Source organism: Falco rusticolus, chromosome 18 (genome assembly GCF_015220075.1).
Source record: "Falco rusticolus isolate bFalRus1 chromosome 18, bFalRus1.pri, whole genome shotgun sequence".
NCBI classification, from domain to species: domain Eukaryota; kingdom Metazoa; phylum Chordata; class Aves; order Falconiformes; family Falconidae; genus Falco; species Falco rusticolus.
The window spans coordinates 1,250,231-1,273,905 of record NC_051204.1 but is presented as its reverse complement, the minus strand read 5'-3'; the positions used below and the strand labels follow the sequence as shown (position 1 = coordinate 1,273,905).

At 44.4% G+C, this 23,675-nt stretch overlaps 1 protein-coding gene and 1 long non-coding RNA gene across 6 annotated transcripts in view; one reads left to right on the top strand and one right to left on the bottom strand.

Moving 5' to 3' along the window:
* Positions 1-6,780: 6,780 nt before the first annotated feature.
* Positions 6,781-8,526, bottom strand: LOC119159078. Its single transcript, XR_005108022.1, has 2 exons — positions 8,416-8,526; positions 6,781-7,557 (listed from the first exon to the last, which is right to left on the bottom strand). It is a non-coding gene; the product is annotated as an uncharacterized LOC119159078 (long non-coding RNA).
* Positions 8,527-8,757: 231 nt separating this feature from the next.
* TANC2 (tetratricopeptide repeat, ankyrin repeat and coiled-coil containing 2) overlaps positions 8,758-23,675 on the top strand; it is a 247,267-nt gene continuing 232,349 nt past the window's right edge. For all 5 annotated transcript variants that reach the window (XM_037411279.1, XM_037411277.1, XM_037411278.1 and 2 more), the window contains exon 1: positions 8,758-9,020. The gene's annotated coding sequence lies outside the window, so the exon portion shown is untranslated. The remainder of the gene's footprint in view (positions 9,021-23,675) is intronic.

The following is a 23,675-nucleotide window of genomic DNA, read 5'->3' as shown; positions in this document are numbered from 1 at the left end:
TTCTGGCTAAAATGGTAGCAAAAGGAACTGGAAGCTGTGGCAGGGAGCCCTTCCCATCCTGCCCATCCCAGGATGCATTTTAATGCAGATAATTTGGAGATATTCCTGGGATCCTCTGCCGGGAGCATGCACACAGCAGGTCCGGTGGTAGCGGAGGCAGTCTGTAGCTCTCCAGGGTTGCCTAGTTAAGTTGTAAGTGAAACTTTATTTCTCAGTTGCAGGTCTAGGCTGCAGGCATCACATCTGGACCAAGAGGAAGGAATGACTCTCTCATGTGTGGGCTGCTGTTAAGTATCAGTGCGAAAAAAGAAGAGAAAGAGGCAAGGGTTGGGATAATAACTGCTGGCAGACAGCTGGGATCAGCTGAAGTAAGGAGACCGTTACAAAGGAATTGCAGCATCAAAGCATCATTTTTCACTTTGTAAATTCAGCTCAAGTATGTCTATAGTGTCATTTGTCCTGAAGATTTGGATTCCTGTGCCGCATCACAGAGCGCTAACGTCTCTAGCAGAGGGATCTATCACTGAGCGGCAGGCATCTCAAGGGTGTAAAACAACAACAGCTTGATGGCACACAACAGCAGCTCACGAAAGCGTAAGAAAGAAGTTTCAGTAAAATAACAGAGCAGTTGGGAAGGACTGTGGGAAGGGTGTACAAACAGAACACGGCATAACAGGCCAAGCGAGCTGCATCTTGGTCACGTTCTTGCTTTTAAGATACACGATTCTGAAAAAAATGCCGTTAAGCTTTGTCAGTACTGCGCTGGGGTGAGCACACAAGCTTCGCAGATCTCTCTAGCTATCACCTGGTGACAGGAAGCTGTCAGATGAGAAATGCAGTAATGGTTACAGTAGACACTGAAGAGGAACAGTGAAAATGATGAGCATTTTCATAAAAGGAAAGACCCACGCCCCCTTTCATAATAAGAAAATCTTTTGAGTGTAGCCCACACATGTTTTGGAGGCAGCTGCTTTGCTGATTATTGCAAGCCAAAATGTTATATCAGTACACACCTACTTAACAATACCGGTGGTGTTAATTAAGAGAAGGTTACATTTTGGTTCATATGCCTTTTGAAAAGTGGAATAAACAACAATCTTTATTCCCTTGGGAGAAAAAAAAAAAGTGCAGCTTCTGCCAGTGGGTTTGTAATGTGAGAGTGCTTTACATGGTGTATTTTCACAGCTGTCTTATCAGCTTCCTAAAATGAATCAGGGTGGAGCAAACCGTTCAGGAATGTTATGAAAAAAGGATTTGGAGCTTTGCTGTGGTTCATGATAATGATGCCCTCTTGGGATAGTGTACTGGAGTTGGAAGATCCTACTGGAGATAGGAATAATGCTTTTAAAATATTCTCACACAAAATTCGGCAGCTATTGTGTCTGAACTCTGGATGGAGACATCCTCTTCACTCTTGTTGGGTTTTTTTTTGTTTGTTTTTGGGTTTTTTTTAATGGTGGTTTGACTTGGAGCGATTTTCAGAGGCGAGGGGCATTTCCATATCTCCTGCTGTGAGATTTGCTGTGGCAAAATGTGGCAGGTTCAGTGTACCTTGTTTCAGTGGGAGCTGAGGATCTCCAGGCTTTGTGGACCTGAGCGCTTGCTAGATCTTAGTTGAGATCATCAGCTCCATCTAAACCAGCTGCTAAAGGTTGGCTCTTTCCCCCACGGAAGGCTGTGGGAGAACCCTGACTGATTTCAGTGGGCTCAGTATCGTAAACCAAAATACAGAGAAGGAAGCATTTCAGTGCTGTTATGTCTGAGAAAAAGTTACGGTGCTGTTTCCCCTTCACCGGTGTTACTGTTCAGTTAACAAAATAACTGCTCAGACCAGTGCTCTCATACAGCTCTTTGGATTTTGGTGTAGGCAAGCAATAAAAAAAATCTATACTGATTTATTGTACAAGTTGCACAGGAGACATGCTCTGCTGGAAAAGAATCTGATGCTCTTTTAGCCCTGCTAGGGGTTAATGCAATACATGGGACTATTTTAGCAGTTTCACTAAGTATCATTTATTCTATCACCGCTAAGAGTTACAGTGTATTTGACAGAAAGAAATTGAGTGAACCAAAGCTTTTTCCTTTCATAAAAATGACTATGACTAAAACGGTGCTCTTTAAAATACAGCATATTAAATCAACTTATCAAACTTCTGACAGTTTTAGTTTAACTAGCCTTACTTTTTTTGTTGGCTTGTAAAATGCTTATCACTGCTTTAGAACCGGTAATTTTTTAAGACTTCCCAAGGCTGATTGTGAAGGCGACCAACGTTATCTTCCTTACAGACACCTCAGGTGTCTGCTGCGCGTTGTTTCAGTGGCCTACCAGCGTGTGCACAAAAGAATGTGTCATTTACATCAACTTTATAGTGTCCCGAGTTAAATGTTTTAATGATAAGGTTCAGGATCATTTGGGATAAATTTTTAGAGTTGTTAATTTTCCATGTACCTGAAAAGCTGAAGACATGTTGATCTAGAAAACAGTAATTTGCGGCAGGCCTTGTGTCTTACTTCATCCTGCGTGCAAAATCCAACTGCTCCGATTCCCGAGTTGCACCTCATTTTCATAGGGCTGCTGTGAATTTCACAAGGAATCCTTTAAGTCATTACCCCAGTGCCCCAAACCAGGCCCAACTGTATGTTATTTATGACAGATGCTTACTGTTCCTAAGATGTCCATGGACGGTGGCCTCACAGTCTTTACATTTACTCACAGTCTATTTCAATGCTTAACCAATATTTACAATTAGAAAATTAGTCTTTGTTTCCAGTCAGAATCATCCTTTGCTGTATTTTAAGCCCTTGTCCACTGCAGTCATGGAGAACAAACGGTTCCTTGCATCTCCTTTTGACCTTGTACATACATGAAGGTTGTTGTCTTGTCTTCAGGCTAAAAATGCTATTTTGGTCATTCTCTCAGGGGATAGAAGATGGGCATGAGAGGCAGAAAATAACACAGATAAGCCAACTTTTTCTGGCACTTCAGTTTGGACAAGATTTATTAGTAGAAGTAATGTCTTCTGACTGGAGTAATTAGAACAATGAGGCAAGTTTCTGGGGTGCACAACCCCTTTAACAGCAAACTTTGAACTCTGCGCAAGGAACAAAAGTTTAAAAAACGGTGAACCAAAAAAAGTCCAACAGAAAAGCTTTTCTAATTCTTCCAGCTATAATAGTTGGTCTGCAGTGAGTCTTGTCCTGCCTGTGTCTTGGGACCATCACAGCAAAGTACAGTCCATACCGAGCATCCTTCCAGAATGCTGGAACATAAATTACAAAGGATAATGTGCTGGAATTTTAATTAATGGATGCAGACAAACTGGAAATGCAGTTTTCAGCTGCTGTTAGTGTATCTTTATATTTATTCAGGACCATAAACATCACACGTAATCCAAAATGGTTACAGTAGCCACTGTACATAGCTGTGCCAAAGCTGTGGAAATGGTGCGAAGCTTTTGCTACCCTTTTTTTTTCCTACCTACGGATGAGTGTTTGTCTGATTGCCATCTGCAGTTGTTAACGGTGAGCTGGTGAACTCCTAAAGACTGAGCCAAGTTGGTCCTGGCATAATTGAATGGGGAAATACCAAAAGCTGGTATTCTGGTTTGGTCTGGCATATATACAAATTCTGGTGTCTTCTGTCTACAAAAAGACCGTTAATTCTGTAACATTAACAAAACAGAAGGTACAATTATGAAGATTTTTCTTTGTGTACAACTGAGTGCTGTTTGGCCTCTGGTGGGCGTACTCCAGCGTGCCAGAGGTGCGCTGGTTCAGTTCAAGACATTATCTCGATCGCATGCAATCATGAAGGCTCCTGTAGCGCCTCTCAAGAGGAAAATGGTGCGATTGGTATTGTTGCTAAATCATGATCTGCATAAATACATCCTCTCTTTCAAAATTGCAATTATAGTTTGACATACAATGTTCTTTTAATAATGGGTGTTTTCTGTTAAACAGAGTATTCTGAACTGAGGCATTTGTTTGGTGGATTAAGGATGCTCATCTACCTGTTTTGAAAAAGAAACCACGAGAGAGCGTCAGGCAGCGTTTGAAAAGTTTTAGGGTAGAAGGAACACTGTGGCTAGGCAGGGGACATGCTCATCCTACTTAAAGGCACTCTTTGCTCACTGCTACTGAAACAACACTCTGACGCCTTGTATAACACCCTTTTACAACGTCATTTGCTGCATTGTTGTTCTCGCTTAAAATTTCTTGAGGCCAGTGGGCAAGGCCTTCTGCGAAGAGTCTCTAGTGACACAGTATTAAGCCCTTCTGGAGGTCAGTGATCTCCCGTGCTGACAGACCTCCGGCTCAGAGCTCACCATCTCTTGGCCAAACACCTTTTAACTCCATCTAAGCCTGTGGGGGTTTTTCTGTACTTCCATCTGCTGCAGGAGGGAAGTGGGAATGGCTGTGAGCTGCTTCCTGTGGCGGGCAGGACCCTTTGATGTAGGTTTGACATGCTGTGGCATATGTCACCGGCTCTTTGTTTCAGCATAGCCTTTAACGTTCTTTTTCTCGGCGTTGAAGGGCGTTTTGGGGTTTGGTTACACATCTGTCTGAGGATACGATGCTCTGCAAGCAGGGGAAGTTTTGTCTCTGTTGACTTCAGTTATTGAAAGAACTAGAAGCTGAGTATTAATTCTGAGCTTCCCAAAATGCAGTTTCTTTCCTGTTGCCTGGTCATCTCACTCCAAACCAGGTGTATACAGGAAAATAAAGGCATTCTTACTCAGCCTGTTACTTTTCTTTTTTTTTTTCCCCTTCTCTGAAGCTCTGTTAGCAAGCCCAAGTAATTTCAGCCATTGCTCAGATGAAGGGTAATGCTGACATTAAAATGCAAGCCAGGTGGTAGAAGAAGGGTCATAAAGCACACGTTTATTTAGCTTTAGACAAACCAGAGTTGGTTATCCACAGCTCAAGGTGCTCTTGCCAAAAATTGCAAAAATTAAAATTAAACAGCCAGCAAAACAAAAATCTCCCTTTCCTTCTGCAGAAAAACAAATCTATTTCAAAACTCCCCAGGCTACACAAATAGATATGCCTTTCATTAGTTACTGAAGGGCTGGCAGACCTTGTGTTCTTTCAGACTGCTGAAGTGTGAAGAAAATTAGTATCTCACATTTACGGGATTATACTAGAATATTTTCTCCACAGGCATATATTTCTTAGATAACAAATATTGTGAGCAATATTTATTTTTTATATGGTCACACTTAATAGAATCCATCTAGGAGATGATCCAATGGTATATATGATTTAAAAGACAGAGTGGCTTTTATATCTTCCTGTAGGGATTCTGGCTATTTAAGAGGCAACATCTTGTTTATTACAGCCAAATTTTTTTCTCTGCTGTTGTGCAAACTTCACATCAGCTTGCAGTACAAACACACAAAACAGCAAGAGTTGATTAAGGTTTTATGTGAATTTTTTGGCTCCCTAGTTCACCAAAGAGGTGCTTGAACGAGTGGTTGTAACGCTAAGGGGCTGGATGTAACAAGGCGTGGATGTGACCAAAATGGAACCTGGATTGACTTCTGGACCAGAGTCAGGAATGGTGATCCTGGAAACTCGCCCCTCGTGCCTTAGCTAATCTTTGAGGACATTTTGTTGGAATACCTGTAGTTGTGCTTCTGCATAGGCACAGACCAACCCAGTCTCGGAGGTCTGGGCGGTTTGGTGCTTCATTTCTAACAAAGCTTCAACAGCCGGGATCCAGGAGCTGTGCGTGCCTGTGCGTCCCAGAAGGCACTTCCAGCGCGAGCTCCCTACGATCCAGCAGGATCTGGCTCCCTGCAACACGCACGGGAGGCTGTCGGTGGTGTGAACAAGGATGCTGTCCTTTCAGCCCCCTCCTCTGCCTCGGGGACTTCAAACCCAGGTATTGCCTTGGAGAAGCTCCTTGCCTGCTTGGGTTCTCACCGGGAGTGCCCAGCTTGTACTGGCACGCGGAGCCCGCGTCCGCAGCGTAAGTACCAAGGAGCCGTGTGTGCCTCAGGAGGTCCTGCAGCCACAGAGGGTGTTGGCTGCTGCAGGACTGGGGGAGCCTTTCTGCACACCTGCCCGTGCTGAAGCGTCTGCTTTTGGCCACAGCCACGTGGGCTAGCGTGGGGAACAGACCCTGCGCCCTCGCTCCCATGCTCCCACACCAGGCCAACACCAGTTCTGGACTGGACACCAGTGACTACATATTTGGACACTGTGGCTCCCCTCTTCCCATTTGGAAGCTGGTCTTTCACCGTTCCCTTGTTTCCTCTGACTTCTCAGCTCTGTATGGGAAGTGCCAGATCCTCCCTCTCTTTCACAAACCTGTGTCTTGAAATCTGTTTTCTTGGGAATGATATGGGTACATAAATAAAGCAGTTGACATCAGTTCTGAGAATATTTTCTTGTAGGTGGAACTATTATTCCTCCATAATACTGTAACATTGCAGAGAGTCAGTGATTTGCTATGCTAATTAGTTGCTGAAGGAAAAATGGGAATTATTGTGGCTATGTGTTTCCATCTAATACATGTGGTTTAAAAAGACTAAAGGGCAACAGAAGATAAGCAATTACAAAAAGCACTTCTGCTGCAAGTAATGAAAGAGACAGGAAGCTACAGATTCAGATGAAAATATTTCTGGAAGATTTCCCTACAGCGTTTGGTGGGTTGTGTGTGGGTTTTTCTGTTTGTTTTTTTTTTTTTTTTTTTTGGGGGGGGGGCTTTATAAAGTGCTTGTTGTGCTGTTTTATGTGATGCCATTCTCCAATGAAAGCAAAACCCAACAACTGAAGTGACAGATGATATAAATGATATATATTTACTTACTCTGATCCAAGCTTAATTCCAGAAACTTGGCATCTTGTTTATCAGCTTTGCTAACAACTACACATGAAAACCAAAACAGAGCTACCTCCAATTTTGATTAACACTTCCTAGGTGCAGGAATCTTTCTGTTGCTATTAATTTTTTGTACAAGTAATTTTCTTGACTCACAACTGAAGATTACCCTGTTGCTTAATTTATTTGGTCATTAATTTGGCACTGTGGGCAGATGTGATGTAAAGCTCTTAACTATTCTGGGGTTAGATGGAGGCAACCCAGAAGGTTTAACAAGGCCTCCATCCCAAGGGAGTGTAGATACTTTTAATTAATTTAATTAAAGGGAACGTTTTGTACTGGACTAAAAGGATTATTTTGTTGACTAAGACCTACGTATTAGTTTATTCTTAAAGGGAAATAACCAGATGAAACCCAAAATTGTTTACCATGTACAAAAATAACACTGATTTTTTTTAGTTTGATAAGAAACCCAAATTTCTGTCACTGTTGTATTTAATTTCCAGTGGACAATTAAGCAATGCCGATACGCTGATTGGATTACAAGTTGCAATGTGTATCTTAAGCTGTTTAGTAATGTCAATAAATATTTATGTTAGCTGTAACAGGTAACACAGCTCTTCTCTTCCCGTGTGTTTTCCGTTTGCACCTGGCCTTCACCTGCGGCCCATCTCTTGTAGGGGAGGATGAGGAAAGCGTTTGGGTTTCCAGGTGTGACTCCCAGAAGTCTCCTTAAAAAAAAAAAAAAAAAAAAAAAGCAGACAGACAAACAAAAGGTGGAAGGAAGGCTGTGGGGGTGCTTCCCAGCAGCGCCTGCCTGCCCGTGCGGGAGATGTCTGCGCGGTCCCCACCGCCCCTGGCGCGGCGCGGCCCGGCCCCGGCGCCACCCCCCCCGGCCCCGCGGGCTTTGCCTGCGGCGCGGAACGGCTCCCTCACGGCGGGGCCCGCGCCACCGCCGCCGCCTCCCCTCAGCGAGCAGCGCCGCGCCCGCCGCCATCGCCTCCCCTCACGGCAGGGTCCGCGCCCGCCGCCATCGCCTCCCCTCAGCGAGCAGCGCCATGCCCGCCGCCACCGCCTCCCCTCAGAGAGCAGCTCCGCGCTCCCCGCCGCCGCCTCCCCTCACGGGGCAGGTCCGCGCCCACCAGCTCCCCTCAGCGAGCGGCTCCGCGCCCGCCGCCATCGCCTCCCCTCACGGGGCAGGTCCGCGCACCCCGCCGCCCGCCTGCCCTCAGAGCAGCTCGACGCTCTCCGCCGCCGCCTCCCCTCACGGGGTAGGCCCGCGCCCACCGCCTCCCCTCAGCGAGCGGCACCGCGCCCGCCGCCATCGCCTCCCCTCAGGGGGCAGGCCCGCGCCCACTGCCGCCGCCTCCACTCGGCGAAGCGGCAGCCGCCACCACCGCGCTTCCCCTCACAGGAGGCGCCCGCCGCGGCCCCGCCCGCCTCCCGCTAAAGTTTCTCCCGCAGCTCGCCGGGCGCGGGCGCTGCTCTGGCCACGCCGGCGCCTGCCCGCGCCCGCCCGCTCGCTCCCGGCCGGGCCGCGAAGGCAGGCGGCGGCCTGGGCGCGGTGCAGGCACGTCCCACCGCCCTACCTGCGGGGTGGGGAGCGAGCCGCCCCGCCCTTCCCGAGGAGACCTTCCCCCGGCGCAGGTTGCGCTGGGGCGGAGAGGGGCCCTCGGTTTGCATAGCCACGCCCCCTCATGAATATCCAAGCAGCCCCGCCTCTGCCGGGCGCCTCACCTCCGGGCGCGGAGGGGGGAGGGAGCGAGCGAGCGAGCCCGGGGGCGCGCGCTCCCGCCCGCCGCTTCCCTCCCTACCCCGGCCGGGGGGCGCGCGCGCCGCTCCCGCCCCTCCGCCGCCTCCCCGCCCCCTCCGCGCCGCGCGGGCGGCAGGCGGCGGCGCGCGGCGTGCGCGAGCGGCGGTGAGAGGCGCGGGGGCCGCGGGGCAGGCCGCGGCGGGCGGGGCAGCCAGGCGGGCCGCGGCGGCGCCCGGCGCTGGGGCAGAGCGGGAGCCGGAGCCGCCGAGGAGGGGCGAAACGGGCCGCCGTCCCGTCCCCCCGTCCCCTCCCCCTCGGCGCGCGCGCTCAGCCCGGTGGCGGCGGCGGTGCGGTTGAGAGGGAGGCGCCCCGCGCCGTCAGCCGCGGCCGGTGCTTCTGTGAGGGGGGGCGCGGGGGCCGCCGGGAGCCCCGCCGCGCCAGGTAAGGGCCAGCCGGGGGGGCCTGTGTCCCCGCCGCCCCCACCGCGAACATGGCGGGAGGGTGGGGGGGGGCGTGAGGGGGCGACGCCCGGCGACATGTCGGCGGGTAGCGGTGCTGAGGGGGGACACCGCGGCGAGCCGCCCCTCCCTCCGCGCCGTGCCGCACATGGGGGGGGGGGGCGAGCGCCCAGCCGGGGCGGGGGGCAGGTACGGCCCCGCGGCCGTGACAGCGGGGCGGGGGGCGGCCCGGGGCGGGCGGGGCGGGGGCGGCGGTCCGTGCCCGCCGGGGGGAGCCGTGGCGGCGCCGCGGGGGCGGGGTTGCAGGTAGTTTCAAAAATCCCGTCTTTTCGATTAGGAACCGCCGAACGTTAGAGGCGGGGCGAGCGGCGGGGCGGGGTAAGTGCTGGGCGCGGGGCGGGCTCCGTCCCTGTGGCGGGCGGCGTTGCCCGGCGCGGCGGCCCCGTGGCTAGCGCGCTGCGCTGCAGGTAGCCCCCACCTAGCGGGCAGCCGCCGCGGGCCGCCCGGGGGTAGACGCCCTCCCTCTGCCCCCTCCCCTGGGGCGAGCAGGAGCGTGGGAGCCTAATACACACCGTAATCTGTCTGTTACATGCGGGGGCTGGCTGTTGGGGGCTAAGAGTGTAAAAAAGAAATGAGAGCCGGATGAGGGCAGACAGCTTCCCTCCGCGGTGTGCTTTGCAAGGGAGAGGCGGATTCCCATCCCCGTTCGTGTTGGGAAGTTGAGGAGCATGCGTTAGCCAGTAAGCTCTTCCAGGGAATGGTGCATCGGTCTGGATTTTAGGCTTTTATACAGGTGAAAATAGCATCAGGACAGTGAAATATCTGGAGGAATTAATTTGTGAAGGTTAATTAGTCCTCCTGGGCAGTGTAGCGTAGCTACAGTGTATGGAAGGAAGGCAAATTAACATTGAATTGGGAGAAGAACAAGAAGAAATACAGTGAACGTGTCATAGAGAAGAACAACATGGCCATGAAACCCTGCTTGCAGCATTTCTCAGGTTGGAGCTTGGAATGATTTCTTCAAAATGCTAAAGGTTGGGTGTTGTCTACTTTTTTTAGTTAATCCTCAAAACTTAAATACCAGACCTGCAACAGAAAACATCCATTCCTAATGCGTGAATTAAAAAGAAAAGAAGCTAGTGAAATTGTCTTTTGGTGAGAACGTGATGAAGAGATTTTGCTAGCTACAGTCACATGAGACTTTCTTACTGGAGTGGTGAGAGACACCTTAGATCATGGATACTGTGTGTAGAGGTATGTTTATCTAGAAAACATATGATGGATGTGCAGTAGAATTATGGAAGCACAATATATCGCAACTTGCCATAATCAAAATCCCATTTTTTTTGGCTCTGCGAAAAAAAACTGGGGCGGGGGGGAACAACAAAGCAGTAGTGCTTAGGCAAAGACTGTTTTAAACCCTTCGAGGACTCTGGGTCCTCTAAAAAAAATGAACTATTTAGAGTTGTGCTGCTTTTTTGTAGTAACTCTTGCTAAGTGCATCATAAATGCAAAACCCTGTGTGTACTCCAAGCTTAACACCATTTTCATTTGAGAGTAGAGGAGTGGTCGAGTCGTATCCTGTTTGGATCTAGGCTGTGGTTAGAGGATATTGAAGCATACTTGCATGCAGATTTAGACTTGTAATTACCATGTGAATTACTGGTTAAATATTCAGTATACCTGGATGACTGATATAATTTTATAAAATAAACTCCTTATCGATATTGATTGCATTGTAGCAATTGCTGTCTTGTTCTCATCTTTCTGTCTTTTCCTTGGGTTTTCCCATGATCCTATGTGAGCTTGTGGGTTTTTTTTAATTGAAACACATACTCTGAACAAAAATATGTCTTCTGAGATACCCAGCAGTTACCTTTTAACATTTCAGGTGACATACACTAGATTTACTTTCAATGAAAACTTTAGAATACAAATGATGTACATGTTGATGTTGAGAAATCCATGAGCATACCTGTTACGTGCAGTGAATTTTTAAAAGATTAATTTTTTTAATGCACCATTACAGATAAGCATGCTTAACTTTCTGCTTGTAAATTCTCATTTATTGATATTAATGCCCATAAATCCAAACTGTATAAGGCCCAGATGTACATCACATACAGTATCATGCAGTCTGTACATTGAGTTCTGCAGGTTTTGATTTATATAAGAAGTGTTCTTCTGGAAATACCAATCTGCAAGGCTTTTGTTAGTTTGCCTGCAACACATTTAAGTATAGAACCTTACATTTTCTTCAATTTCAGGATGCTTGTCAAAATTGATAATAGTATATCTTACTTCTTTATTAAGTAGCTAAAGGAAAGCAATAAGAAGGCAGCTAGAAAACTCCAAAACAACCCCTTGGTACATTAAAAAAGGAAGAAGTAGCTTGCAACCCTCTCAACTTCGTGCATGGCTTTTCTCATTTAAAAAAAAAAAAATTTGTTCCTCCTTGAGTTTACCTTTTGTAGAGGTGGTTCAAGTTGTGATCAACTGAGAAGCTAATAACACCTGTAATTCCATGTTGTAAAATACTAAAAGATCTTTTGCTTTAAGAATTTTTTTTTAAAAAAATATTCCTCATTTCATTTTTTTTTGATGTATAAAAGCTGCATGTATATACATTGTTTCTTTTTCTTTAAACTTTTGAGTGTGAATTTTCTTTAGAGAAGAATGGTGTGGCGAGATGATTTCCTCTGACATCTAGACGAGCAAATGGCTGTAAGGGTAGTTTCGTGATGAGATTAAGCTGATTTTAAGAACTGGTGCAAAATCAGTGACCTCATGTCCTTGTTCTCCCACCTGCGGTGGTGTGGCGTTGCAGCCCTCTCTCGTACCCAGTTAAATGCTCGAGCAGCTGCTGGGTGAATGAAAACTATTTTTGCAGAGTTCATTTCTAGCTGGATCAATAAACTGAACTTGACCTGTTGAACATGAGGGTGATGGGGAGGATGAAACAGAGTGGCTGGATCTGTCCTTCATGGCAGCTGTGAGCTCTTTGAGTGGTTGAATTTTTTAAAAAAGCAGCCTGGAGTACTTGCGTGAGGCCCTAAAATGGTACCTTTCGAGGCACCGTGCGTGCCTTTCGGCGGTCGCATGTTTTGTTCGTGCTTAGTACAACACAAAGAACACTCGCAGTCTTATAGCCTTACTTACCTCATCGATTATAATCCTTTTGGTCAGCCTGATCAGTAATTTCAGGTTGTCTTGTGCTTTGCTTCAGTATAATAAATACATGCCAACCTCTAGGAACATCTTGCAGCATCCGTAGAGGATGGGTCATATGGGGCCTGGTGACACTGCTGGTAAGGTCCGTGGGAGCAGAACTGAACCTGCTGGTTGTTTCTGACTTACAATTTGAAATCTTCATCTTGGGATAATGTGTTCTTTTTAACTTCAAGGTAGAGCATGTGCCTGTTGGATTCACTGGAGATAAATTAGAGTTTAAAGCTCACTGAATGCGCCAATATTTGTGGTGGTGGAGTGATCTAGATCATTCATCTCTGGTTTATTTGCCAACTGGATTTTATGAGCTTTAAAAAACAAATTCTGGTTATGTTACATAGAATTATTCCAGTCTCATTATTTTATGGGGCTCAAATGCAGTTGTTTGTTTTATGTTCATTTGAAAAGTAATTAAATACAAGCTCTACATTAATTAGAGAAGGTAGTGGCTTGTTTTGTGTACTTACATTCCGAAGGGAGAAACTGGGAGTTTAGAGCCCGGTCTTGAAACACTCCCTTGTGAAGCTGCCCCTGAGGTTTTATTAAGCAGCCTGTGATGAGAGGATCCAGTTTCATGATGAGGATGATGGACAAAGTGGAGAGGAATTTAGCTTGTTGTCCTAGCATGGATTTGGCTGTAGCGTTCTGATGGGAGAGCAGAAGTTATTTACTGGATTTTGAATAAAAATGCCCAATGTTTTGGGTGCTGTGGTAATGGGGCTTCATTCCAGATCTTCAGGAAGAGAAAGCTTTGAATAATGTGTAGAGTTCCCTGAATAGTCCGGTTTTCTTCCTGGGCAATGTTTATTACCTTTCTTTCAAAAAATGTGTCAAATAAATGCATTTATACTGTGGTGTGAGAAACTCCATCTTGAAAGATACTCTTTAGAAGTATTAACTAATTATAACTTAATTAGTAATGATATAGCATAAAAAGTATAGTATGCCTAATTGAATCAGGTCTGGTTTTGTGCCACGTTATGCGATTGTTTGATTTCAAAGGAGTCATTACTTATTCATGGTGTTTATAAAATACTTGTAATAGTTGGCTTTGTGTGTATTCCGTGTAAAGCAAACCTTGGTCGTAAGTTTTGCTTCCTCAGTCATTTTATTAATTTTTCTTGCGGAGCGGAAGGCTTATTTGCTAAAAATACCGCTTTTTTTTAATTTAGAAATTGAGTGGCTTCCCCCCCCCCCTTTCCCTCCCACCAATCCTGTTGCTTCAAAATGATAATTATTTAGTTTTACCGAGGAAGTAACCTTAGGTAGTAATCCTTAAGAGCCAATTTGGCAAAGGCACACGCAGATGCTTCAGGAACATGAAGAATCCTGGTGAGTTCATGTTACTATTCCTATGCAGGCAAGTCTCCACATGCCGCTGCCTTCCCGAGCTGGGGCCCTTGCGCTGATGAGGAATGATGTTGTATGAGCTAATGGGTAGGGAAGTAATCTGTTAGAGTGGTGTTCTCTTTTGAACTGGCATAACTAATGAAGAGAGTGATGAATCATGCATGTTGACATTTCAGCTATTACCAGTATTTGTTATTTATTTGTCCTTTATGAAAAGACCATATTGGTGACTGAAGGAGTATCTTCCAGAGCAGACTGATAGCTCTGTGGTACAAAGGCTGGAGTTGCTGTTAATTTTGCTGTTTTGCTGAGGAGTGATTACTTGGTAGAGACCTTTCATGCTCATAATTTTAAGGTCTTGGAGCAACTTGTTGCTCGTTAGTCGTTTGCTTGTACTTACTGAGAAAGAATAAAGTGGTACCTGTCCAAAGCGGAGATCCTGATGTGTGTGGATTATCGTTTCTTGCACCACACACAGTTCCATTCATGTTGTCCCATTTCACATGAGTTATTGAAAAGTCATCTGATTAGCGTTTCTGACCTTCTTATGCTGAGCAAAGCAGAGAAGGCTGAAAGCGGTGTTTGTCTTGAGCTGAGCTGTAAGTGTATGCAAACAGCAAATGTGTATCTTCCATTATCCCAGCCTTTCCAAAGCTTGGAAGGGTGGAGACAAGCTTTCTTGCTTCTCTACCCTCAAGTTTAATCTGTAAGTTTGTGATCCTTTCTTTTGGAGTAGGTTGCAAGTAAGACAGCAGAGATTTGGTCACCACGATGAGTTATTTGTCTTTACATCCAGTTTTCAATTTCTTCTGGTTTTTTTTTTGCCATTAAGATAGGTGACTTGGTTTTCAGAGAGCAATGATGCTTTGCAGATTTCTGTTGTGTAGTACTTAAAACCTGGAGCTTGTATAAATACATCACTAATGAAATTCAGCTGAGTAGTTGAACTGCATCTTTAACCCTGATCTGTAGGGGATATTTTTAAGATTTAAGTATGGAATGGCTTGAGGGAGCAGTTGAGGTAAAATCCCCAAGTAACAGTGAATAGGGTAAATGTGTGTCTCTTCTCAGAGTTCCTCACTTTAATGGTGTATATTCTATTGTCTAATTTTTACTTACATCAGCTTTAATTGCCAATTATGGTTGAATTGTAGTGATCTCAAATTTGAGATTTGTAATGATCTCATTAATGAAGGAAGTATTTTGGATAGGTGAATTCTTATTTGCAATAGAAGTCACACTGGGAATTTGTTATTAATTAGTGAGGGTGAGAAGAGAGATCGTTAATTTGCATTTTGTGATAGGCGATCTTCCTATTTACTTAACTTTCAGTTATTTTGGGTGTTTATTTTTTCCTTCATGCCTATACAATTTCCAGGGCAGGTAGAATAATATTTTGGCAGATTGCTGCTATTTTTCTGTATTTGAATTAAGTAAAATGCTCTTGTAAAGCAGTCTGTAGGAGACATCACTGCTGCAATTTATATTGTTTTTTTTTTTAGATTCCCTAATGAGCGAGGATTGTATATGTGTATGAATTGTTCCCTCCTTTTTTGATGTGTTCTTTTCAGCTGGCTGTCTTAAAAATGTGGGTTTCCTGCTTAGTTTGAATGAGAAACTTGATGAACACATATGAAAAAGAGAAGCCATTAGTGCATATGAAAAGTATCAAAATTAAAGGCAATGTAAAATATCTCTTCAGAATGGGAGTATGAATATTTATAGTGTTTGGGGTTCCAGAAAGCAGTTGTGCATTGATTCCAGTTGCTGAAAAGCATTAACTGATACTCTTGAAAGTGTCTTAATATCCTTCACCTGGAAATGGTTATGGTCTCTTCTGTTCGCTGCCTGTCACCTTGATGGTAATCTGAAGTTGCTTGCAGGTGAATTTTCCATCCTTTAATTGCAGAGTATTAAGCAGATTGAGCTGGATCCTGTGGTCAGTGTTTTAATGGTTGGCTTAAATATTGGTAAGCCGTATTTATGGGCTCCTGGCATTTTCAGTGGGCTGCTTCTGTCTGGAGTTTGTGTAATGCTGTTCTTTCGAATGAAGTCAAGAGGAAAATACAAGGAAACCTGGGAGAAGGCTGTAAAGAGGAACAAATGTGAATTGTGTGGCTTCCTGGTTGTGGTTTGAGAGGTATAAATGTCGGAGGATTTAGGTTCTTTCTGCAGTTGTTAAATGGAAACTGGTTTATTTGCTTTATTGTTTTAGGGAAACGCACACACACAAAAAGCTTATCTTTTTGCCCTTTGAAGAAGTTTTACCTGCCTGTGCCACCACCCAGCTGTTGATTCCTGGTTCCTGCTGTCTTCACCCACCGGCTGAAAGCTGCCAGTCTCCCAGCTGTGCTGAACCAGGTGCCTGGGTATAAAGTAAAAATCCCATTTCTCTGCCTTCCTCCAGGTGTTCCTGCCCCGACATTGTTTACTGGTGGTGCTGAGCAGGTGGAATTAACAGTCCTGTTTTGGCCCACCAGCCTGGCACAGCAGATTCTGATGATGCCTTTTTCTATCAATAAAAATGAGCTTCTGCCATCTTCTCTTGGGCTGTGATCCTGTAAAGTTGGTATTTTTAATGAAGACATGTTATTGGAAAGGAAAGGAACAATATGCAACCAGAGTGCAGTGAACAATGAAGTGTGCACGTTTCCTGTTGTCAGTCCTTTTATCTATCTCTTCAATAACAGATATTTTCCCCTTTGTGTTATCTCCCATTCTGTCCTTTGGGATTATTTGGTGTTGAGAAACGCTTTTTGAGGTAGGGTGCTCCTAATGTTCCAGATAATGACTTGAAGAGGCCTAGTAACTAGAAGATAAATGTCCACAGCGCTTTTGCAGAAATGAGGTACGTGTTTTTAGTGCTGAGAGATGTCGATCGGAAAGCCTGTGTGTCCTGTAGGTCACCAGGATTTAGGAAGTCAGTAAGGGGATGGCAGCATGGTGCTTGTAACCTGAAAGAAGTTGGTCCAAATAGTTATGGCCTTTCAGGTCTGAGCCCCCTGTCTCCACTCCTCTTGCTGTAGGCTCCCTTAATAGCCTGCAGGTTTTCCGTTGCCCGCTTTGGCTCTCGTGTCAGCCCTTAGTGGCCATCCATGAACATAAGGGGTCAGCCGCTGAGAAGATAATTGGGATAGGCTTAGGCAGGCTGTTCCTTGGGAGTGCTGCAGAAGAAAGTCTTCAGCAAAGTGGGGATTAGTGGGCAAACAGATAAACAACGTCCTATCCTTCAGAGGTTTTGAGGAATAGAATATGGAAGGGTTCTGAGACAGGGAAAACCAAAGTAAAATATCACGAGGATAGATTTTGGGGAATATGCGATGCTTGGAGAAGAGAGCCAGAAGGAAGTACGTGTGTCCCACTTGTATGAGAGTGGCTAAACCGAGCCTGTGGAGGGGTGCAAATGTAAGTGGATATAGTGATTTAAATGATCCCAATAAGTGTTTGCGCTTGTGGATTTTGCTGGCTTGCCCTGAGCTTGCAGGCCACATTGTTCCTCATGTGACTTTATTTTTAAGGATATTTGCAAAATGATACGGGTTCAGGCAGTTATTCTGTGCATATAGCTATATGTTGCGTAAGCTGTTACTTTCTGTAGTTGCTTAACTGGGGGATCTAATGCTTATTATCTCTTCTAGCAACTTTTGCATTTCTGAATGATCTTAGTTTAATAATATATATTTTATGAAGGGAGAAATCTCCCACTTGCTATCTTAATGAAGATTTTTCCTTCTTATTCAAATAATTATTTCCTATTTAATTTTCAGTGTAAGATTTGATTAGAGGACCCCAACTCAATTTTCTGCTGTTTCACACTGTTGTTAGTATGAGATACTCAGCTTCACAGAACGTTAGGGTTTACTTGAAAAATTCGTGAGCAGCTTTCCATTGGCACCAACCTTTGGTTAATACTTGGGCGTGTGTCAAGGCATTCCTTGTTTTTTTTGTCTTCAGGAGCGAGGATTTAGTGTAACGGGCACAATTAAAGAAAGGAATATTGCTCTTTGAAGGCTTAATCTGTAATGGAGCTACATATGCCCGCCTGCTTTCTCTTCAGGCTGGTAATATTATCCATGTCTTGATTTAAAAAAAAAAATAAAGAAATGCAATGCTGACAGCAGGCAGTGCTCCTACACCTCCTCAGCAGAGGTGGAATATACCATCTGGCACTATGTGGGTAGTAGTTATCCCAAAAAGTAATAACAGTGGGAGTTCTTGCCAGTTACAAGTTGTGATCACAGGCCAAATGGTGTAGTTCTAAATTAGTGTACGTTTCCAAAGAGAAGGAGATGCAACTATTTATTTTTGTGAACTTGAGAAGTATTTTCAGTCATGGGGGTCTATGCTGAGGTTTTAGTTGCTGGCATGTGAAAGAAAGTGCGAGGGGAGTAGGTCAGGGGAATATGGGCTGTGATGCCTGCTAGACCATCTTCTAGGCACTAAAAAAGTTGGCTTTTTTTGGTATTATGTAAGCCTTAACTTGGTTAATACGAGTGAATAAGAGTGGTCTATTAATTTGATTTCGACTTGGCTGAATGGGAACTGAAAGATCTCGGTTCTTTATCCTTTGGCTCTAACTAGTCATGAACAGATTGCTGCTACCTGCTGTAAGATGATGAGAAAAACTTTGTAATTACGTGAAAAATTCCCTGTATTGATTTTAGTAACACTTCTGATATGGTGGCCTATGATATTTTTGTCTGAAAAATTAGATGTAGCATAATCAGAACTGCTGTAAAGTGGATGCAAAACTGGTTAGCGAGTTGCTTAGTAACCTGGATGATGGAACTGAGGGTGTACTAGTAAAACCTGTGCATGACATCAGATTTCAAGGGTTTGCAGTGATAGGAGGACAGGATTAGATTCAAAAGGATCTTGAAATGTTGGGAGCTTCAGATATGAACAGATTAATTTCTCAGTGTTTATTCTGAATAAAATGAATGGTCAGTAGTATAAATACAGGCAAGCAGGAACAGAGCAAAGCTCTGTAAAACATCCTAAATGAAAATTAAAAAAATGCAATGTCATTTGCATGCACACAGAGCAAGGGAAATGGAGTGAAATGTGAGTTTGTGGCTTTTTTTGCAGTGCTGGGTTCTTATTTCGGACTTGATCAGGCCCTGAAAATACTATGTATCAGTGTGGACAAAATTCATGCAGACCCAGATAGGTTTTCAAAGAAGGCTTTCCTTGTTCTCTCCCAAGTTATTTGGGTAGATGATTTAGCTGCTTTGATGTCAGCATACATTGTCTCTCAGCTAGGGGACTTTGCCAGTATCTTCCCACCCCCTCCCATGCCCCTGGCACTGCAGAGGTCCTCGTAAAACAGATAAGCTTTGCATCGAACTATTATTTCTTTGTGGATTTTTTTTTTTTTTTTTTTGCTGCTTCTGTCTCTTGTAAATGTCCATAAGACTACCTAACAAATGTAGTCAATAAAGACTTTGTCTAAGTCTACTGAATGCTTTCACAGTCCTTGCACTGTGAGTTTTCCATGTAGTTTTGATCTTTGGGAACAGAGATCAGCATCGAAGTTGGTGGATACGTGCATAAGTTTTTTAAGTGGCTTAATGAATATTATTTAGTAAGCATCTGAATGTTGTCGTTAAATCTATTTACCAAGATATTCCTATTCAGAAATACAGTTTAAGCCAGACAGATACGAAGGTGCTGTGTTTGAAATACTTGCCTCAATGAGATATTTTTTGTGAGAAATTTCAGCATTCAGGTAAACCAAATCCATTATATGATTTTTATGTACCTGATGTAACTGTATACTGTGTATTCTCTTATGAGTCTTGGTTACAATTAAAATTTTGCATTAAAGCAAGCTATTGTGATCAACTTTAAACTCTTGCATTGCGTTTGTCCTTGCAGGCAAACGGTTTTGCAGTCAGAAAAGCAGCCCATAGTAGTGCCCTGAGTTTACTGCTTTGCATGTGCTGCGCTTTTTTGTGTAGTTGAAGTTTTTCACTAGCATAAACACTGAAAATCATAGATGCAAATTGGCGTTCTTCATAAAAGGAGGTGAATGAAAAATCTCTCCAAGTTTGGGTAAAACCATCTTTAAAGGAAGATTAGAACACATGACATTTAGCTATTCATCGTTATCGGGAAACTGAGCAACTGTAAAAATCTTCCAAGGGATGAGTCTGTCTTTACAGTACTGTTTTACACGAGTACGGTTTGGGCTGGTTTTCTTCAGTTAAAAAGTAATACTATATGCAGAGTAAATCTTGTATTAATTATTACCCATTTAGCTATGGATGTACTCAAGCTGACTCTGGCATTTGTGGGGGATTTATCCTTCTCAAATGGCGCACGCCACCACCTGTGTTCTTGCATCTGATGCATGCGAGTTCTTACTGAAATCTGCAGGTTTGGAATTTGGGCAGCTTAAATCTATACTTGTCAAGCGTCTGCACTGTAAATCCCCAGATTTATATCTGGTGGCAGTTTGCTTGTAGTCTAGACACTCATGCTGAACTTCTGTGTGAAGCTAGTCCTGACTGCTTACATTCAAGAAGTCGTCTTTCTGTATTGTATTAAGAGCTTATCCATATGCTGCAAGCCCCGAGTGCAGGAAGTCTGCTGGCAGCCATCCCGCTATTCCATATTCTGATTTCAGGCTCTTTGTGGATAGTTGGGGGGGGGGGGGGGGGGCCAGGAAGCAAGCTTAAAGCGTGACAAGTTGTTGGCTGACTGATTTCTAGATAAGTTTTGCAAGAAAATTTGAATAAATGTATAAATATTAATGTTATGTGTAAGAAATGATGCCGCGTGGCTGGTTCTGGTGTGAACTGCAGGATGTGATTAAAAATAAGATTGAGCAGTGCATGGGGGTCGATTTGGTGGAGAACAGTCTCCATGTTGAGCCTCCGTCTGGCTGCGGTGTAGGAGCAGAAATAACGGCTGTTAGAGCGGGTCAGGGTGCTGTGAGGAACTATACATTTACTTTTGGCAGTAGATGTGCGTTGTCACCATTTATTATCAGTAGAAAGAACATCTGATTTTTGCAATTTGTTTGGATCGAGTAATATATTTAGCCCTATTTTAGAACTTTGTAGGTACCATACATAAAGTGCTGTTTTTTTTAATAAAGATTCTCACTTTTTTTCTCCCAGGCATCTCTCGGAGGAAACAATCATTTTGGTTTCATGGAGGTTGTATGTAGTGACGGCTGAGTACTAAGAAAAAAAACCCCAAATCTCCTTGAAACTATGGCTGCAACAAAGTATTTGCTTCCTGACTGTCAAGGCTGGTTTTGTTTGTGGGATTTCCCAAACCTGGCCTAAACTTTCGAATGGTTTTGGTTTTCTGAAGTTCTTCGTTATGTTGTGACACCAGTGTAAAGTAGAAAACTGAGCTGAAATTTTTTCACTTGTGTCCATTTCTTCTTCCTAATGTAACTGGTTTACAACAGTTTATATGGGTGCTTTGATGTACACAAAAGCTTATACGTGGTAAAGCTATAACTTACCAGTATTAAGCATTGATTAAAGTAATCCAAAAGTATATCCTATATTTCATAAACAACAATGGGGAGAATAAATTCTGGAGCCTTTGCTGGCTCTGTGCAAAATAACAGATGTGGCTAGACCAAGCTTGGAAGGCTTTTAAAAATAAGCCCATAGTAACATATATAATGTTCTGTGTAAAATAATCTTGGACATATCTTCATTGCGTTTGGGGAGAAATAGCTTTTAGTTTGATGTAGTATGTGTTTGTATATGTTAAGGCAAATAACTTCATTTTCAAGTTTTCTGGAGTGCCTGTGTAGGAAGGAAAATTCAGTCTCAGTCTGGAATTATTTTGCATAATTCAAAGGAAATACGTAATTGTTATGTAGGAGGATTTTTTTTTTAAGATGCTCTGTAACACATCATTAAAATGCAAATACAAAGAGCCAAGTCAAAAGCGCCGTGTATTGGTGCTCTCTCTTGTACAAGACTGAGTTTACATCCCTTTGTGTTTATTCGTGCTGTCGGAGCTGTTGCATCTGAAATGCTTGTTGTTAGTGGGAGTTGATCTGATTTTTTTTTAAATACTTTGTAAAATTTGATTTTTATGATCTTCTTCCAAATAAGAAACCACTTAAAATATTGACTCTTTACATGTTTGATGTGCCTAAATTTATTGAAGGATTCGATATTTACAGTTGGTTGTTTTTTAGAAAAAAGAAAAGTAGTCCCCAGGTTTCATGTTGTGTTATTTGTATACCTCTGAATTCAGCGTTTTCCTTTAGGAAACAGGTTTTATCTGTCTGTAGCTTGCTAGCAGGATTTTTCTAAGTAACATTTAGACATACTGTAAGCAAAAATGTGAAATTCTCTGGAAATACTGCAAGAAAGCTAGGGAGGGAACCTGGTATTTTTTTAAATGTGTTGTGTTTGTTTTTCTACTGGGGTGGTGTTTACCTCTGGTATAGATATCAGATGGCGAGCTTTTGCATATTACTCATTATAGGAACATCAGGTTGGTTTTCCTTCCTTTATTTGTGCTCTTCCTCTTCCTCCTCCCTCCCCCTTCTCATCCTGCTGTTGTTTTATCTCTGCAGCATTGTTGGGTTTGAGTAGCAGGGCCAGAAATTGATCGCTCATCCCTTGAGTGTAGCATGAGCTGTGTGCTGGTTTTCAGCAAAGGCTTGGGTAGGATCTGGTTCACAAACACCATTGATTTCTCTTCTGTGCACATGTGGTGAAATCTTCTGAAATGAAGCCTTTTGTGTGAAATGAAGCCCCCACCTTTCCATGCTTAGGTGATTTTTATACTTCTCAGTGATGGGGAGGATTTAAGGGATCACACACGCAAACACTCCTTCCCACTTCTCTATTCCATTGATGTGGAAAGCTTGCTGTGAATGCTTAAATCATGAAAAAAACAGGCAAAAACAGCCATGACAAAGCGTTTTTACCTGGTCTTGAGATAAATAGTAAGTGCGTGGGAAGTCCCTTTTCCAGAGGAGCCCCAGGCTTTGCTGGTGTAGGGGACTGGGAGGCCTCCAGCGGTACATTTAGTATTCCCAGTATAGTGTTGCAGAATAACTCTGGGCTGAGGACATCTGTGCTGATTGTCCTTTAGCTGCGACAGCTATGGTCTCCCCCAGAAGATGTCTGTTGGCATCCCCATTCCAATGGGATCTGTTTTCTGGGAGCTCTGACTTCTGCTCTGTCTTTCTGTATGCTGAAAGGGAATCCCAGCATCGCAGACTGGTGGGGCTGGGAGGGGAGCTCCGGGGGTCGCCCGGCCCAGCCCCTGCTAGAGCAGGCTCTCCCCCAGCAGGCTGCACGGAGCCGCCCGGCAGGTCTGGGTGTCCCCAGAGACGGGGACCCCGCAGCCGCTCTGGGCAGCCTGTCCCAGCGCCCCCTCACCCTCAGGGCAGACAAGGTCTCCCTCATGTTCAGGTGGAACTTCCCGCGCTGCAGCTGGTGCCCGTGGCCCCTTGTCCTGGCGCCGGGCACCGCTGAGAAGAGCCTGGCCCCGTCCTCCTGACACCCACCCTCCAGATATCTGTAGGCATCGTAAGATCCCCCCTCCGCCTGCTCCAGGCTGAACAGCCCCAGCTCTCTCAGCCCTTCCTCTAAGGAAGATGCTCCAGCCCCCTCATCATCTTCAGTAATCTTTCTTAAGGATGGCAATCTCCATCTTTTTCCAGTGTCCCTTGGCCTCACGAGCTACAGTGCATGTCATGATGGACCTGGATCTGCATGTGTTCCGAGTGGCCAGCATGTTGCCACGATATAGGAGCATGGTGGGTTTTTTATGTTAACAAAGAGTTATTTGCTTTTCCCTTGCTGTGAGCAAGTGATGGAGGTGTAGGTCTGTAAATACCCACCTTTGTTTCTCAAAACTGTCTTGTGAATTCTGAGGATGAAGGAAGATGTGAAAATAAATTATTGGAGGACAGCTAAATTAGTGAAGATGAAATGGAGAAACGGAACAGCAGCAAGATGTTTCTGACTTTGTAAATGTGCTTCCTGAATAGATAATTGCATGTAAATAAGCATGCAGATAGGCTGGTGGGAAGAGTAACTGGAAAGTGATGAACTTAGTAATAATG